This window comes from Delphinus delphis, chromosome 1 (assembly GCF_949987515.2).
Source record: "Delphinus delphis chromosome 1, mDelDel1.2, whole genome shotgun sequence".
NCBI lineage: Eukaryota > Metazoa > Chordata > Mammalia > Artiodactyla > Delphinidae > Delphinus > Delphinus delphis.
The window spans coordinates 150,945,134-150,954,749 of record NC_082683.1 but is presented as its reverse complement, the minus strand read 5'-3'; the positions used below and the strand labels follow the sequence as shown (position 1 = coordinate 150,954,749).

General features: G+C 48.6%; 1 pseudogene; it reads right to left on the bottom strand.

The window, feature by feature from the left end:
• Positions 1 to 6,655: 6,655 nt before the first annotated feature.
• Positions 6,656 to 8,597, bottom strand: LOC132429847 (large ribosomal subunit protein bL32m pseudogene; annotated as a pseudogene).
• Between the last annotated feature and the right edge of the window lie 1,019 nt (positions 8,598 to 9,616).

The window sequence follows — 9,616 nt, the reverse complement described above, 5'->3', positions numbered from 1 at the left end:
CCAGACTTGACTGTCTGAAGTCAGTGTTTAAGTTTTCAAGGAATTCTTGCTCCTTAAAAACCCCTCTACTTGACCCAGAAAACTCAGCCTGCAACACGCAGCTCACTCCCTCCATGAAGCTTTCCCCAGTGTCTTGTGTAATGACGGTGCCCCTAGCAGGCTGGAGCTCTGGACTCGACATCCCACCCTGGTCCCTGGCAATAGGGGCTCAATCCATGTTTGTTCAGTAAGCGCTAGACACCAGAAATGAGACTGTCTTTTGTCTCTACCTGTTCTGTTACTTCGAACCGGGTCCCAAACCTCCATGGTCAACGAAGGCCAGCCTGCCTCGTACACACACTCGCCCACTTTAACTGGAAGCCAATAATGGCCTTTAGGAACCCTCTCAAGAAGCATCTAACAGGTTTTCCCAGGCTGGGATGGGCTGAGGGAGAAGGTTCAAGACAGAAAACTGTCATTTTTACGTCTTTCCCCAAACTGGGTTATTTTCCTTTGCTCCAAACAGCTGGCGGAGATGTGTGGGCAGAGAAAGGGTCTGGAACTTGGAGTGTCGCTCTGCAGGCATCTGGGTGGTTCTCCACCCTCAGCTGGTTTGCAGCCTGGGCTGGGGCTGGGGGTTGCTAAAGGGAGGGGCCTGGCTTGCAGTGGGTGGGTTGCTGCTCGGGCCTTTGATCATTAACCCTTATCAAAAAGAATTCATGAATTTGTGTTGGTTTTATGCCTCTGTCTCCTCCACCGGACTCTGGAGGGTGGGAACCACATTTATTCAATTCAGAATCCTCAGGGATGGGTACAATGCCAAGTATAGAGTAATGCTAAATACATGTTGAAGGCAAAAAAATAAAATAATTTTTTAAAAAAGCACCAAAATCTCCCTGCTAGTCTTATTTCTGGGGCACCCCTGCCTCTCTTAAAGGAAAGAGCTTCTTAGAGCTTCCCTATGCTGATGGGAGGAGGGGCCTGTCACTGGCCTCCATTCTAGCTGGAGGTGTGGGCCCTTCTCCCCTGGGCTGCTCCTAAGACTAATTCTTTGTCTCTGTTATTTCTAGCCCCAAACGTGTGTCTTAGGTTTCCTGCCACCTGGCCTGACGGCCCAACCGCCCCAGCTATATCTCTGCACAGCCCCAATCAGACATGGAGATTCACCCCGGCTTCCTGATAGCTCTCACCCCTATGGCAACCACAACTATTTTTAGCAGAGCTCAGGGGCAGCCGAATGACCTCACTGCCTCATGTTTTTGACATCCTTCAGAGACCTCAGTCCTCCCAACGTTGGGTTTCACTTTCCACTGCTTTTGCTAATCCTCCAGCTGCCTGGGTTTCTTGGAGTGAGTCTTGGGCCCAGCTCAGGGAAGACCCTTTGTCCCCGCCCCACCTCCTGGCTGTAACCCCTAGCCCTAAGCATTTAGGGCCCTCAGAACCATTCGTTTTTCTCAAAGCTGTCAGAAATTCTCCATCCTTTCCTGGGTCAGAATCCCAACATCTGACTCAAGTTCTCAGTCTAACCTAAATCTTTCCCGCTGTCAGGGTTGCCAGATTTAGCAAATAAAAATACAGAATACCCAGTTAAATTTGAATTTCACATAAACAACAAATAATTTTTTAGTTCAGCATGTTTTAGGTAATATTACACTAAAAAATTATTCGTTGTATATGTGAAATTCAAATTTAACTGGGAATCCTGCATTTTATCTGGCAACCCTACCTGCTGTATTCCTTCTCAGTAGAGCAGCAGTTATTAAATGTTTTGGTCTCAGGAGCCCTTTATACTCTAAAAACTTATTGAGGACACTCAAAGAGCATTTATGTGGGTGAACTGGCGTTTATCATATTAGAAATTAAAACATAAATTAAAAAATATTTATTAATTTATTTTAAAATAAGTTTTAAAAAGTGACAGTAATAACTCATTACACATTTACATATATAAAACATTTTTACAAAAACTTGCTATATTTTCCAAAACAAACAAACAAAAAATAGTGAGAAGAGTGGCATTGTTCTACATGTTTTGCAAATGTTTTTAATATTTGGCTTAATGAAAAAGAGACAGATTCTTTTCTTTAAAATTAAAAAATTTAATTGTGGTAACAAAATACATAACATAAAATTTACCATCCGAACTGTTTTAAGTGTGCAGTTTGATTGTATTAAGTATGTTCACATTGCCGTGCAGAGTTGGATTCTTATGTCTCCTTCAGCATCCGGTCTGTTATAATATCACACACCATGAAGCTTCTGGAAAATTCCACTGTGCACTCATGAGAGAATGAAAGTAAAAAGGCAAATGATGTTTTCATATTATGATGAAAACAGTGTTGACCTTGTTTTCGTCTGAAAGGACTTGGGGAACCCCCAGGGGTCCCTGACCACGCTTTGAGAGCTGGTGCTCTAGAGCAACACCAGAGACTTCAGTGCTGACCAGTAGCAGCAGCCTTGCCCCTGACATTGATTTGGGGTGGGTGTATGACACACTGCACACATAATCTAATGTGACTCCAAGCTGGTTCTTATTTCCGAGATAGGTAGTGGGGGTGGGAGGAGGCTGAGGCCGGATCTCGTCTAGTGCCTTAGCAGGGATGGAAAAAATGGGTCTAGAAAGACTCGGACCCAAGGGCCCTAGGGGTGGCACACAAGTTATGAAGTGGACCAAGCTGACTCAGAGAGAGAGTTACACTTCTGCCTCATCTTGAGGCTCTGAGAGGCTCTAAAGAAGGCAAACTCCTCCAGGCAGCGAGAAAAGAATGGATGGGCTGCTGGGGACAGGGTCAAAGAACCAGTGTGCTCGCTGCCCCAACCGGCCCCAGCCATAGCTGGCAAGGAGGGAGCTAACCACCTTACTCCCCCGTCCCTCCCTGGTGTTCATCTGCTCGTTCTGACCCTCTCTCTCATTTCCTGCCACGGCTAGTGGTTGTGAGGAAGGACAGCTGGGCCCTCGCATTTCAACTGAGTGGACGCAAGTGAGACCCTGCCTTGGAGCCTAGACACCTGGAGACTTTAGTTAGTGGGGGGCTTATTCATTTACTGACCAATCTAGTGACAAAAGAGTGGGGACCCAAAACAGCCAGTGGTCCATCTCTCATCCACACAAGTGGTCCCATTACTACCAAGTCCAATAGAACATGAGCAGACTACACATGTTTTGTACCAGACATACGCCCTGAGCACACTCACCTCTGGGCTGTTCACGATCATCCTGTAGATGTTATTTTATAGCTTCAACTTTATTATATACAAATTCCTTGAGGGAGGGAACCATGCCTTTATTGCTTCCGTATTTTCCACAGCACCTAGAACAAAGTAAGGTCTCCATACACATTGATGGGTTTACTAGGGGATGGCTTTTCACTGATTCAACTATCAGATTCCCATTTCTAAGGCGCTGGGGCCAGGAGAGCAGGTGGAGGCCCTTTATTAAACACTTATTGAGTACCTTCTCCCACTCCTTAGTTTCTTCGGGGAGGTGTTGCTTACAAAGCACATTGATGAGTCATCCAGTTTAATCCTTGGGGAAACAGGACTGGTGTGAGTGTACTGTGAAAGGGGCTCTCTAAGTGACTGCCCTGTGTTCTGCCTAAAGGAGGAATGTGCTAAGCCAGGAGCTTGTCTCTGGGGCAACAAATACATGTGTGGGATGTCCTCCAGAGCTGTACAGGGGAAGCGCGTCCTGAGCACGGCCACCTGGTGCATCCTGGCTGAGAGGCTGGTACTCCACGAAGACCCTTCATGGCCACAGCGTTCCCTGCCCAGCTCCTGTGCTGCCCGAGTAACCGTCCCACTGAGTCTCGGCTTCCCCTCGTGTGAAATGGCCAACAGACGGCGAACGTGCTCATCAGCAAACCCGAGTGTCTGGTGGGTTTCACAGCAGTTCTATTTTTCATTATAAATCAGCAAATTGGCATTCTGGCTGTGTCTGTTCATCTCCTGGAGGTTTGTGAGTCTGCCCCCTAGTCTCCTGGGCCTGTTGCAAGCAAGGTTTCTGAGGAGCCACGGGAGGCCCAGACCCTGAATTGTGAAAGGATCTCAAGGGAGACCTGGCCACTGTGTGAGGTTCTGAGGAGGAGACAGCCAGCTCTCCCCAGGTGCCACCTGGTCGATGGCTTTTCCATTCACAGAGAACTGAGCACTGGGCTGGGAGGCAGAGCAAGCCAGGGGTTCCTTAATAGAGGGGGGGCTCCATGCCAGCGGCTGGTCTGCTACCAACCAGGGGCCCACCTGCTTGATGGGCACAGCCAAGGATCAGGAAGACACTGCAGGCCAGGCTGGAGGGTGATTCAGAATGCAGCCAGGGAACTTTAAAAGGTCACAGCACCCTTTCCCCGGGGTCTGGGTGAGGCATGTGGTCAGCCCTGCTGGGATAGCTGAGAGCCTGTGCTGTCCAGAGCCCGGGTCAGCACCGCCTGGAGCTGCATTCTCCTAGGAGGGGAAAGCAGTGAGGAGTAGGGAGGGGGTGGTGTTGGCTGGGCCCTCGTTTCCGCCCGGAAATGGGATTTTGGCCTCTTGGGCTGGGAAAATCCTGGCCGGCACTGTCTGTTTATCAGGGAAGCTGAGTCAGTCTCCTATCTCCTAAAAAACTGCTGTTTCTAGAATTTCATTGGTCAGTACCTCTCCCAACGCCTTCCTTTTCTCTGGGGAATTCCTTTGGGGGCGGGGGACAGTGGGGAGAAATTGGCTCTTTCCTAGAGACTGAGACCTGAAATCAGAGTTTTTGCCCATTTATGGACTTAAAGCCCCCCTCCCCAACCCTAGGATGACTCATTCTCCCAACATGACCTAAATGCCCCCAGAGGGGAAAAGGTGAAATTGAGAAGGTGGGATTAGCTGGGGGAGAGGACTGGTGCCTGGAGTGAGGAGGGAAGAGCCTGAAAAGCATGGGGAATTCTTCCGAGAAACAATCAGTGATGGGAGCATTTTAGAGCCAAAAGGAGGCAGAATAAGAGTAAGAGAGGGAGAAAGAGAAAGAGGTTTGTATCCCAGAGAGAAGCTGTGTGCCCAGTGGCATAAAATTCCTCTAAAGGCAGCAGCTCTGTAGAGGCAAGTTAAGGCTCTCACCTGGAGTCAGTTCTCAAACTTCGGTGTCATCAGAACCAATCACCAGGCCTGTTAAAAATGCAGATCCCCAGGCCCCCTGTGGGCTGCGCTCAAGCTCCCCAGTGATCTGAAGCAGGAAGCTCTGAAACACAGGAAGAGAACTGGGAATCCGGGAGCCGGCTTCTTCTCTGGGGCCTGGGATGTACAAGGCAACTCCCATCCCCTCTGCCAGTGTCAGAGGCAGAGCCCTGGCCCAAGAGTGACATTTCCCATGTTCTTATAAAACCTGTAAAAGCCTTAGAAGATGCACAGCCGTAAAGTTTCAGAGCGGGAGGGTCTTGAGAAGTCTTTTAGTACAGCCCTCTCGTACAGGAAGACTCAGTTCTACAACGGACCGTTCCTCCCCAACCCGCCCCCCAGCCTTCTCCCAAGGATGGGAGAAGCCCCGTTGTCTTCCTCAGGAGGAGAAAGCCAGTTGCAAACAGGCAGAACTCCCTCCCCAGCTCAGCAACACCCACCTCCCCCGCTGTCAAGGCTGTCAAGCTTTCACCAACAACTGATCAGCTATACAAATAACTGCTTTCCTATTCAATAAAATCCTAGAACCTTTAGAACTCAGGGACTTCAGAGATCAACTAAGGTGATTTTCCACCCAAAGCAGAAATTCTTTCCTAGCAACAACTCCTAAATCTCTATCTCCAACTCACATCTCTTTCCCAAATTCCAGACTCCTTATACCTCTTATCGCCGCTGGAGGTCGAAGTGCTCCCTAGCTTCCCCCACCCCCCTCCACCTGCCACCTTTCCCACTCGAATAGTGGACGCAACATCCCTCCAGTCCTGCAGGCCACCCCCACCCCCTGGCTATTCTCAACAAGCAGCCAGAGGAATTAACAAAAAACATCCTTCGTCCGATTACACCATTCCTTTTGCTCAAAACCTCCCACTGGCTCCCCATTTCACTCAGAAAAAAACCATAACCTGTGTAATGGTTCACAAGGCCCTAGGTGCTCTACTGCTCGACCCCTGCTTCCTATCTTGACCCTCTCTCTGTTACTTTCTCCTTCACTCACTCTGTTCCAGCCTCAATGGCTTTTTTGTTTTAAAGTGCTATACAAAGGCAATTTTAATTTGCTGAAACAAACAAACAAAAAACCAAACAGAACGAACTTTTTCTTACTGCTACATCTACCATCTTAAAAGAGCGATACCCAGAATTTAAATAACCTATTTTCAGGTGTTACTTAAACAAAAGCATTTGTGTAAGTATTCTTGTAAGCAAAACCAGTGGCAAACAAAACCAGAGCCCAGACGCATAATTCTGGCTATGAATTTTAAATTAGGTTTTATTTTTCTGTCCTGAAAATTCTGTGTACTAAAACTTCATAGTATAATAGAAACAGACACATAAATCCATTGAGCCTCTGCATAAACGAACATTTTCAGACTTTACTCCTGATGCATTCTTCAAATTACCCGCAAAAAAACTAACTGCTTATAGAGAATGCTTTAGGCTATGCTGATGATTTAAAAACAAGCACACAACCAACATAAAAACAAAGCATCTTCCTCTTTTTCAGGAGAAACGTCTTATGTGAAGTTATCCTCTCGAAACATGTTTGGTGTCAATTCTGGGTGAACCAGGATGGCCACTTCCGTTCTCTCTCAATGATCCTCTTACCCTGATCTTGCTCGGAGGGTGTCTCCCCCAAGTACAGCACCATGATCTCCATGGTAGGAGCCTTGAAAGGGGCTCCCTCTTGCTTCCCTATCTGTCCTCTGATTTCCTCTGTCTCTTTACACACCTTCTCATAGCAATAGGCACAGAGGACGTGTTTCTGTTTCAGGTGACCGCATTCAGGACAAACGTCTATATTGTTCTTAACTTTAATAAGCTTATGAGGGTTTCTTCTCCTACACCTGTTAACTTCAATGCTGCGTCTGTCTTTGGGAGCTGCCATCCAAAAGATGCTCTCCAAAAAACTGGAAATCTCCTTCCTTCCATTGGTATCATTTGCTGGTTCTGTAAATATAGCTGGACCTTGGACCGCTAATGCTGGTCCCCATTGAGGACTGGGAAAGCCTGGCCGGCTCTGCCGCAGTTTCCGCTGCAGTTGCTCCCAACAGTTCCGGAGGAGTCCCTGGGCTGCGGGGCCACGGCGGAACCATTAGCATAGGCATGGCAGGTGCCGTGTTGCTCGCCCTAAAGCCTCAATGGCTGTTTTAGAACTAGCCTGACCTGCTCCCACTTAAGGCATTTCTATTGTCTGTTCCCTCCACCTGGAACACTGTTCCCTCAAATATCTATGTGGTTAGCACCTCCCTCCTTCAGGTCTTTGCACAAATGCCACCTTCTCGATGAGCCCTTCTCTGATCACCCCAATTTAAAACGTTATTCCCTGTCCCCTTCCCATTCTCCTCATATGCTTATGACCTGTTAATATACTATATAATTCACCTATTTATTATATCTATTGCGTTGTCTATCTTCCTCCACTAGAATGGAAACCCCGTAAGGGTAGAGATTTTTGTCCGTTTTGTATACAAATGTATCCCCCCAACCCCAGTCTCCTCTTAAAAACGCCCAGGCTCCTCAGCTCGCCCTTTGTCCTGGCTTCATCACAGTCCAGACATGCTCTGGCTGTCAGTGAGTCTCTGGATTCTGGCTTGCAGAGCTGAGCAGAAGCTCTAGTGGGATATGGGCGCTGTGCCATGCAGGGGACTGTTGCATCGCCATTTCCCCTTCCCACCAGCCCATCAGAAGGTCCAAGGCAGCCTGACTGGGATGGGGTCTGGGGAGAAGGGAAGGGCTCCTCCTGACATGCCTGCTGTGGGGGTCTCCCCGCTCCGTGCAGAGGAGCCTCGGTACTACCCAGTGAGGGGGCTTCCACTCAGGGACAGCCTGGATGGACTTGCCCCAGGAAAGGGCTGAGGCTAAGGTGAGAATTCTGACCAAGACTTTCTTGCCTTGGTCTCTGAAGGCCCTTTCCTGTCTCCCCAAGTTGCCCCCGGTGGTTGTCTGGGTTATTCACATTCCAGAAGCACTGATGTGGCACTAAATATTCCTAGGGCTGCAGCCTTCCCCCCTGGGGCCCAGAGTCATCTCTTTGAGCCTGCTTTCTGGAATGCTTTTGGTATGAAACATCCTGGCAAGTGAGGGGAAGCATCCTGGCAAGCGAGGGGAAGGAAACTCCGTGCAAATGGAATCCCCGAGCCTGGGTCTCTAGGGGCTGGAGTAATAGACATTCTCTTCCCACCCAGAGTCACTTTCCCCAGCGGGCTTCTGCCACATCCATCCCCTCTCCTGCCCACCCCTCCCAGCCCCTGGCTTGGAAGAGGTTAAGCAAACAGACCTCAAAGAGGACAAAGATCTCAGGACCAAGTACCTTTGTGTTCCCTCCTCTTCCTAGAAATCCGCCCCGCCAGCAGTGTTAGTAGGATGGGCTGCAGGGGCTTGGCGTCCCTTCTCTCCTCCTGTCCTGTCTCCCCACTCTAGCTTCTCCGTGTTCTCACTCACCCTCTATTTCCCAGCTCCCTTTTGGGGCTTTGGAGGTAAGGGGAAGGCATCTGGGGCAGAAGGAATTGCCATACTCCTTGTGCCTGGACAAGAGTGTGGCATGTAATAGTGTCTCAATAAGTATTTGTAGTTCCATTCACTGATATTCTCCCAACTCTCCAAACCCAATCTAGTTTAAATGAGCCCCCCCCACGTCGCCCACTCCGCTAAGATTTGGCATCCCTCAGACCTGGATTTGAGTTGAGTTTTCCCACCTGCTAACTAGGCAAGTTACTTTATGTTTTTGAGTCTCAATTTCTTCCTCTGTGACCCGAGAATGATAAAAATTGTGCCGAACTAACAAGGCTTTCCTGGGCATTACATAACATATCAAGTGTTTGATACATAAGCACTTAAAAAATGGTAGCCCTGTTACCTCCTAAGTTGCAATTCTTCTCTTTCATCATCCCAACTCCCCTTCTACATTCTCTGAACTAAAAATTTTTCTGTTGAATTTTACTTATTTTTATGCATGCTGGCTTGCTGTTCAGTGTGCAACCTCTCTGAGGTTAGGATCTTATGCGTTGCACCAGAAACAGAGCAATTACCTGTATCTTCCACGGAGCTAGCTTAGCACACAATAGGGCTTGATTCCTGAGTCAATGAATAAATGAACACAGTTAACTCCACATCTGAACTCTATGCTTCTTGGGTAAAGACCCTCCCTTATATTTCTCCTGTGTCTACCCACAGTCTAGCCCAGAGCTCCAGCACTCAGTTGGACCTGCCTTGTTTTCAAGTGGTGGAGCCTCGGGGCTGGAAGAGCTTTGAAAAGTCTCCATGAAAAGGCTGGAGGTGGGAACCCCATCACCAGGAGACGTGGAGCCTTTTCAAAATTATCAGACTGAAATACCCCATCTGTAGCCTAAACGGTTTCTTGTTTACTCTCCCATCCTGATCCCATAGTTGCCTGGCCTCCCCACTTCTTCCCCAGACTCAGCAACTTTGCCAGCTCCCCAGATGCAGGGAGGGGGAGGGCAGTGCAGATGCTCCAAAGCGGCAGGCACCGAAGGCCGGCAGGAGGGCAGGT